At 44.8% G+C, this 8,058-nt stretch overlaps 1 long non-coding RNA gene across 1 annotated transcript; it reads left to right on the top strand.

The window, feature by feature from the left end:
• The first annotated feature begins 2,446 nt into the window (after nucleotides 1–2,446).
• LOC124983379 (uncharacterized) lies at nucleotides 2,447–5,928 on the top strand. The gene is made up of 3 exons (XR_007108419.1): nucleotides 2,447–3,414; nucleotides 4,577–4,926; nucleotides 5,552–5,928. It is a non-coding gene; the product is annotated as an uncharacterized LOC124983379 (long non-coding RNA).
• The last annotated feature ends 2,130 nt before the right edge of the window (nucleotides 5,929–8,058 follow it).

Here is an 8,058-nt window from a genome sequence, read left to right as displayed (position 1 = left end):
ATATTCTTAGAGGGCACAGATTCATTCTTTTCACAAATACTTATCAAATGCTTGTTCTGGATTGGATACTATTCTAGGTAAAAAAGAGATGTGTTGCTGCCTGATGACGTTTCTCACCTAATGAGGGAGGAAAATGACAAATAAGCAAGCCAACAATTCCAGCAACTTCAGATTGTGATAACTTTCAAGGAAACAAATAGGAGTACAGTGACAGGCCCAGGAGGTGGAGGAGAACATATTTACCCAGGTGGTCAAGAAGGCCTCACTGAACAGGGGACTTTGCAAACTGAGTTATGAAGGATGGAAAAGCCGTAAGAACTGGGAGAAGAGCCTTCCACAGAGGGCGAAACAGTATTTTCTAAAAAGCAATCTATAACTAGGTAAGTTTCCCATCTGTGGGTCATTAATAAGAGCTTTTGAACAACACATTCTAATTCCTGCCATCTTGTTTCCAAGTTGAAAAGGAGTATAACTCCTGTCCCAAGTTCCACATTTTAAAAAGACATTCACTGAGGCCTGGAAGATTATGGTTTTTTTGTAATACTGCACAATTTTATGACATAAAAGTTGGACTCTTTTGTCAGGGAAGACTCCTAATTTCAGAAATCTTTTTTCCACTCACCTTTTGAAATCTGAATCCCACACTACCTTTTCTCTACCTTAATGCTAATACTCTATTACTCTAGCAACTTACATTTAGGACCCTGAAATTTACCAGTTTTATCTAGCTTTACAATACATGTGTTTATTCTGTGTGAATAATGCCAGAATACCACAACTGGATTGTGTTTATCTAGTAAGCTGGTTATTCATTAGCTTTTACAAAGCATGGCCAAACACCTGCAGAGGATGCTAAGTGTACCTGATGATGAGGTACCAATTCATATTTATTTATTATAAGCAGAGCTGCTCCTCTGGTAAAGGGAGCCTATGACATTCAAATTCCTGGAATTACCCTGGGCACCACCTTTCCCCTCCTCTGCTCACCTTTCTAAAGCAACTTGATGGTATGTTGACAATCAGGTCAGTCTCAAGCATGTTAGATTGTACCTGTAATTTAGGCAACTTGCTTTTAAAAGCTACCATTAGTATAAGCAGAAAGGAAGTATTATCTAGTTCAACCTGTGAGCAGCAGCAGTGAAGAGTTATTTTTATGTAAAAACTCAAGACTACAGCATAATTAAACCTCATAAAAGGGTGAACAGTATCTACTGTGAACTGAAAATATGAAAAAGAATTCAATGAAAACAATCATTTCATCTGTCAAAAATATGAATTCGAACATTTCACAACAGTCATAAAAAACAGATTTGCCTTCCAACCCTTATCAGTGACTGGTCCAATCCTGCTGAGCCTTAAAATGTAAAACATGCTTTCCTGCGTTTATTTATCAATATCAACTCTGTGCAAGGCTGCCTAAGATAAAAAACTTTGTTACAAGGCAGAGTTCCTGCCCTTAAGGAGTCTACCATCTAATATAACTGCCTGGTTATAAATTGATAGTTAAGACTTCTCTCACCTATTAGCAAATATTCACCAGAACACACAAGTGAAATAAACTCTGCAGGAAGTGAGGAAATGACAAATTGTGTCTTAAGTCCATGCTAAAATCTGTTTTTCTTTTCAAATGTGCTACTATTCAGAAACGGGATGGGTTGATAACATAATTAGCAGGTTAGCAAGAAACCAGCTTCTTTTAGTTTGAGCTTTGCAAAATCTGGTCTTCTGCTGATATAGATAAGTATCTGTCTTGGTCTGTTTAAGTAAAATGTCTCTGAAACTAATTACAGATCATGTCAAGAAATATAGCTTAAAAAAAAAAAAGAAAAAAAAGAAAAGAAAGACTCGGTAGAGACCTTAGATGTTTCAGTCTCAACAACGGTGTATCTACTGCATCCAAAAAGATTTACAAAAGCTTGAAACTTTGCAGAACGCTGTTCTCCAGGAGGGGGAAAAAAGGCATTTTAAACCTCACCTTTCTTCACCTCTGACAGTTGCCTAGAAACCAGGCCTGCCCTACCTGTGTTGCAGGTGTACCTGAAGTCACCAACACATCTCTTTTAAAGCTGTAGTCTCTATTCTGACTGCACTACTTAAGTTTATGACTAACAATCTATTCACATTTTTATCAGGCAGGAGACTGGTTTCTTTCAAGCAATGATGAAATCCTAATAAAGACCTAGGAAGCACCGATACAGCACCCATCACGGCTAAGGAGTCATCTAATTTGTACCAGGATATGATATAAATACACGAAATTCCCGGCAAGCGTTCGCGTTTTTAACACGGAATCCTGCAGCTCCGCTGAAGAACCGCGATTCTGGACGAGGAGGAGCACGAAACGACTCGGAGACTGAGGAACAGAGATTTAGGAAGCGGCCACGGACGCCGAGCGCCCGGGCGGAGGGCGGCGGGCCCCGAGCCGACCGCGGGCGCGCAGAGCCGCGCCTCGGCAGCCGCCACCGCAGCCCTCCCGGCAGGCGCGCCGGGCGCCGCGGGCCGCGCGAGCCCGCCGCCCACCCTCCGCAGGCCGGTGCCCGGCGGGGACGCGTCCCGGGCCAGGGTCGCCGCGCCCACGCCGGCGCGGGGCGAGCTCGGGCCCGGTCCTCCGCACGCCGCGAGCGACGCCCGGCCGCCCGCCCCTGCCTCTCCGCCCGTGCCGGGGCGGCTCGGCGTCGCGACGGCCTCTCCCGCGCGCCCCACGCCCCCGCCTCGCCGAGCCGCCCGCGCGGGGGCCTGAGGGGCGCCGCGCCGCGTCCGCTCGTCTGCCCGCCCGCAGCGCCGGGCGCCTTACCCCGGGGGAGCGGCGGCTGCCCCACGGCGCCCTCCCGCGCATGTCCGGCCGGCCGGCTCAGCGCCGCTGGCTGCGGGGCCCGGACATCGCGCAGGCGCCTCGCCGCTCGCTCGCTCGCTCGCTCTCTCGCTCGCCCTCCCGCTCGCGCCGCCTGCCTCGCACTCGGCCGCCGTCGCCGCCGCCGCCGCCGCCGAGTATTTAGCGTAAGCGCGGAGCGTGACGTCACGCCCGCCGCCCCGCCCCCGCCGCGCAGCCAATCCGGACGGCGAGTCGCTTAAAGGGGCGATGCCGGGCTGCAGCGGCCGCGGGGGGCCGGCGGGCGTTGCTGGAGGGCCCCGGCCGGCCGCGGCCCTGGCTCCTCGCCTCCGCGGATCCGGGCAGCCGCCCTCGAGCGCCCGGGCGCCGGGTTTTCTCAGAAGTCTGCGCGAAGCCGGCCTCGCGCGGAATTTCCCCTCATTCCCTGCCCGGGGGGTAGTGCCTGCCTTTCTCTTCGTGCGGGAGCCGGGCAGGCGCGCGAGGACCGGGAGGGGGACACTGCGGGGCTGAGGGACGGGAGGGGCGGCGTGGGACCTCGAGGGACGGGAAAGGATGACAAGGGACAGGAGGGACCATGTGGGACGGTGAGGGACAGGGAGGGTTGTGCGGGACCGAGGGCACAGTGAGGGGTGGCGCGGGCCGGTGCTGGGCAGTGTGGTGCTGGGGGATCTGGAGGGATTGGTGTGAGGCAGCCAGGGACAGGGCAGCGTGGGTCTGTGGGACACGGAGGGGCAGTGCCGGGCAATGAGGGACGGGGAGGGGCAGTGAGCGACCGGAGCGACCGAGGGGCGGCCAGGCCTTGTTGAGGGCAGGAGCTCTGGGGGAGGGCCAGGGCCCTTAGGACCCCGTATTGGAAGAGGAGCCCGGTCCTGGGCGCTGACCCTTCCAGGCTGCCCCCGCTTCCGGGGGAGCCCCGCCGGGCCGGGGTCCGGGAGGCGCCTCCGGTTCCCCGCCCGGGTTTACCTGTTAGACCCCAGCTGGCCTGGATGGCTGCGGCCCAGGCAGCGGCCGGTGCCCAGGACAGACCGCCAACAAGCCTGCAGGAGGAGGTTTCTGGGGGCGCCGTGATGCAACGTGGGCTTATAGTTTAACCGTAAAATAAATAATACAAATGATAACAAACCAAGAGTGGCTAAAGTAAGAAAAAAAGCAAACAAATGGAAACCCTCCAGTTTTAACTAGAACAAATTCCCTGAATGGTACTCTACAGAGCAGAGGCCAGAGACCTGCCACTGACCTCTGTGGTCTCCATAGAGCCCTTCTTGCACTTCAGCAATAATGCCTGATAGTTAGACGGTTAGCACAACCTAATTGGGGTTGTTTAACATATGGAATGAGATTCTGGCCTCATTAGCAAGTTAACTATTAACTTTGCGCCCCATGAAATGATTTGCCTTGTCTCCAACATTATTTACTTACATTCTTTTCAGTTTAATTCAGAGGCCTAATTCTGAATTCAAGGCCTTAAGCACCAAATTAAAAACGAAAAAATAAAGTATCCCTTTGCCTTCTTTCACTTGCAAGAAAAACAAATGTTTAGTACAAGAACAGTTACTCTGCTCGTTCAATGGCACCTTCTGGCCTCCAGGACTATGGGGTCATTTTCATGCCCAGGCTATTTACCAACATTTGAGTTATCCCACCTTACCTATGTTCTTACTTCTTGGCACTCATTAAGTATTATAGGAATAGCCACAAGATATTGCTGATTTTCTTACCAAATTAACTGGGTTTTTTGGTTCACAGAAAATCTATCCAGATTCCACCCCCACCTCCCCTGCTTTATGTTCACCACTACCCATAGGCTGTTATCAGTGGAAAAGAGAAGATCCACCTGAGAACTTGCCCAGAACATCTTTTCAGACCTCACAGTACAGCATTTACTGAATGGGGACCTAGATGAGCTCCGGTTTCATCCAAAAGGAACCCTAGTTACGCTTTTTCAAGTCGCCACAATACTGCTGTAATTTGTGCTTTGGCCTTATTGGCATGCTTTTACATTCCCTATTCATAAAACAGTGATAATCTCCAGAGCAACCATCAAACACACCCCTTCTTCAGAGAAAGAAGATCAACAGGATACTTACTATATAGTGGTGAGCTGTACGATGTGCTAATGTTTTGGTAAATTATCAAAAATCACAAAATCATATGAGTAATACATGATTAATCTGATTTTCTCTTCTGATCTATTTTAATCTTGCAAAATAAGCATTCGATTTATTCATTTTTGGGAAAAAACAATTATAGCTGCCAGTTTACTAAATTTGGGCTATAATTTTTTTCATATAATAAGACTTTCTCAGCTGTGGAGAATTACATGAGAAAACCTATGCTCCACAAATCTTTTATCTAGTGATCTACTTAATATTTTATAAAACATTGATATGTCAATAGTATCATAGAATGTTTGGGGAAGAGTTTAAAAGGAAAATGCTAAGCAACATGAGGTAATTCTAGAATATTATGTTTAACAAGTGACCTCTCACTGACTTAACAGATTCTAACACTAGGTTAGGATTTAGGAAAAATGTTCCCTTTTTCCTGAACCGAATAGTTTTGAGTAAAGTATTTTTTGAAAAACACATTTCATGGAGTTCATTTAGTTTTGAGGACATTTATCACAGAATGTACACTGTTTTTAATAGAATGTGACATCTAAAACATTAGACTCACATCGTATTGACCCAGATTGTCATTTTGCAATCACTCTCTTCTCAGCTAAGGAAATGCTATCCCTGGAGCAAGGAAAAGCTTGGAACTCTATCTGAGGAAGCTGATGACCACGCTGTTGTCCTCAGGACATTACTCTTTTCTGTCCTCACCAAGAAATTCCACAAGTCATATACATATAAAGATGCTGACTGGACCTTATGAAACGTATAATGACTTACATCCATGTTTTGATATTGGAATCCTGTAGAAGAGTATGTGTATTTTGGTGTTTATTTATCTGGATTGTAGGTGTTTTGTATTTCTACTTTGTTTATAAAGAATATTTTAAAACAAGACCCTTTTTAGTCCCAGAGCTTTTATTTCTGTCTATACATGATATAAATATTTATTATGTACTTTTTTTTTTTACTAATCTCTAAGTAAGTGTGCAATCAAAAAAAAAAAAATGCATGCCCAATGGAAGAACTGTATTTTTTAGAGGCTGTTCATTTAGCATACAACACTGTTTTGAAAGCAATCATGTATATATACATATTTATGTGTATGTGTGTTTATATATATACATGTTTGTGTATGTATATGTATATATATATATATATATATATATATATATACACATACAATAAACTGGATTATTTTAAAATGTACACGCTGGTAAGAGCCCACCATTCATCTGTGAGGAGAGCCACATCACAACAGAGTCTCCTATTGAGCTTTCAATGACTGTCATTGAAATAGTAGCACACTCCGTTTTTCCCTCCCTCCCTCCCTCCCTATCTGGTGTTATAGCCGGTGAGAAGTCTGAGTGGGCTAGCTAGTTGTAATTTATTAGTCTATGGTTTTAGATGTTGCAGGCAGGGCTTAACTAACTTTTCTTAGTGTGGGTTTATCTAGTTGTTTAGTTTCAGTCGAGCTACCTTTGATGTACCTAATGCTGCTTGAACAAACATTTGATGTTTTTGGTAGATATTGTTTTTTCTAATTCCATCCCATCTCTGGAATCTGTAACTCTTAGAATTTTTTAGTATCCTGTGGATTAATTAATTCATATACCTAATCAATGTTTTCAAGATAATTTTTTCAAGCATTAATTTGACCTTACCTTCCGATTTAAATATTTAGACATTTTGTCCCAAGTAAATGCTGTATTTCCTATTAGCTGGCCAGTAGGGTGTGCTCTAGTCCCTTGCCAAATTAATTAATTAAAAATATTAATGTAAACTCTTCATTAAGAGATTTTGGAGGTATGTTTCAGCTCTTCATTTCCAGGAGCACATGTGAGGTATGTTTAGATAGGAACCGGTGACAGATGCAGGCACAACACATACAGAAAGAATTGTTACACTGAAGAAAGAGAAAGCTTTGGGATTCTAGCTTCTTCAGCTCAGTCCTAAAACAACTTGGAATTGTTTTTCCAAATGTGTCCCTTGGTAGCAGGTGTTTCTTTTGTCCTGGATCATGAAAAAGGGGAGCAGGGTGCAGTGATGAGGGGCTCCTGCTCTGAAGTTGAGTTGGGATCCAACTCTGGCCCTCACTAGTGGTTGACTTGGGCAAATTATTCAACCTCTGTACCTGTAATATGGAAGTTAAAGTGGTCCCTCCATGTCACTACTGGACAGTTAAATGTATGTGTGAAAGTGCTTAGACACTGCCCGGGCCAACCAGGGCTCAGTAAAGGTTTATTATTATTATTATTATTATTATTATATGTTCTTGAGAGATTTTTGAACACCTTTCACTATAAGATTCTCAAATTCTTGATGGCTTATTATACCCAATGAAATTTTTCCAGGATGTTATTTCATTAAATCCAAAGAGCATAAATGATTCATAACAAAATATGCCTTGCTTGACTCTGCAGTATTTCCTCTTCAGAAGCCATAAAACCTTAGACCAAAACCAAAACCAAAAAACAACAAAACAACAACAACAAAAAGTCCCAGCTCTGTAACAGTGAGGTATCAGGCACCTCTAGTCCTTGGGAGATGTGCAAAGAGCAGGAAGGCTTTCTTTGAATCCATAAAGGCCAGCTAGCAAGTACTAAGTCTGTGAGCATTTACTTCTAAGCATCCATATCCTTGTTTCCTTTAAAAAAAATAGATTTAGCCTGTGCATAAAATAAAGCCCTTGAAGAGCTTTTTGATATGAACAGCTTTACAATTTTCTCTGAAATGCAAGGACAATGGATAATAGTCAATGATTGGATATTGATTTGAAAAGATGTCACAGACATGTCAATCCATGTCACAGAAGAATAAAACTATGAGTTTGGTGTTAAAATGAACACAGTGGACTTCCCGATTTCTCTTGGTTCTCTAATCTTTATGCCGATCACACTGAATTGTTTTCTTTGAGAAGTTAGTGGACACTTTTCCACCATATGCATCCTTACAGGGTCTGGAATGAGTCTATCCTCCAGTGTCTGAATGGGAGACGGCACTGCTTCAACTGGAGTGATTAAGCCAATTCTCACAGAAGAGCCAAGTTTGAATTAAGAACAAGCAGGTGAGGGAGTGAAAAGTTCATGAATGCAGGATATTTGTTCAGTGAAC

This window comes from Sciurus carolinensis, chromosome 1 (assembly GCF_902686445.1).
Source record: "Sciurus carolinensis chromosome 1, mSciCar1.2, whole genome shotgun sequence".
NCBI classification, from domain to species: domain Eukaryota; kingdom Metazoa; phylum Chordata; class Mammalia; order Rodentia; family Sciuridae; genus Sciurus; species Sciurus carolinensis.
The sequence above is the reverse complement of the archived record's forward strand: the minus strand, read 5'-3'. Positions and strand labels throughout refer to the sequence as shown.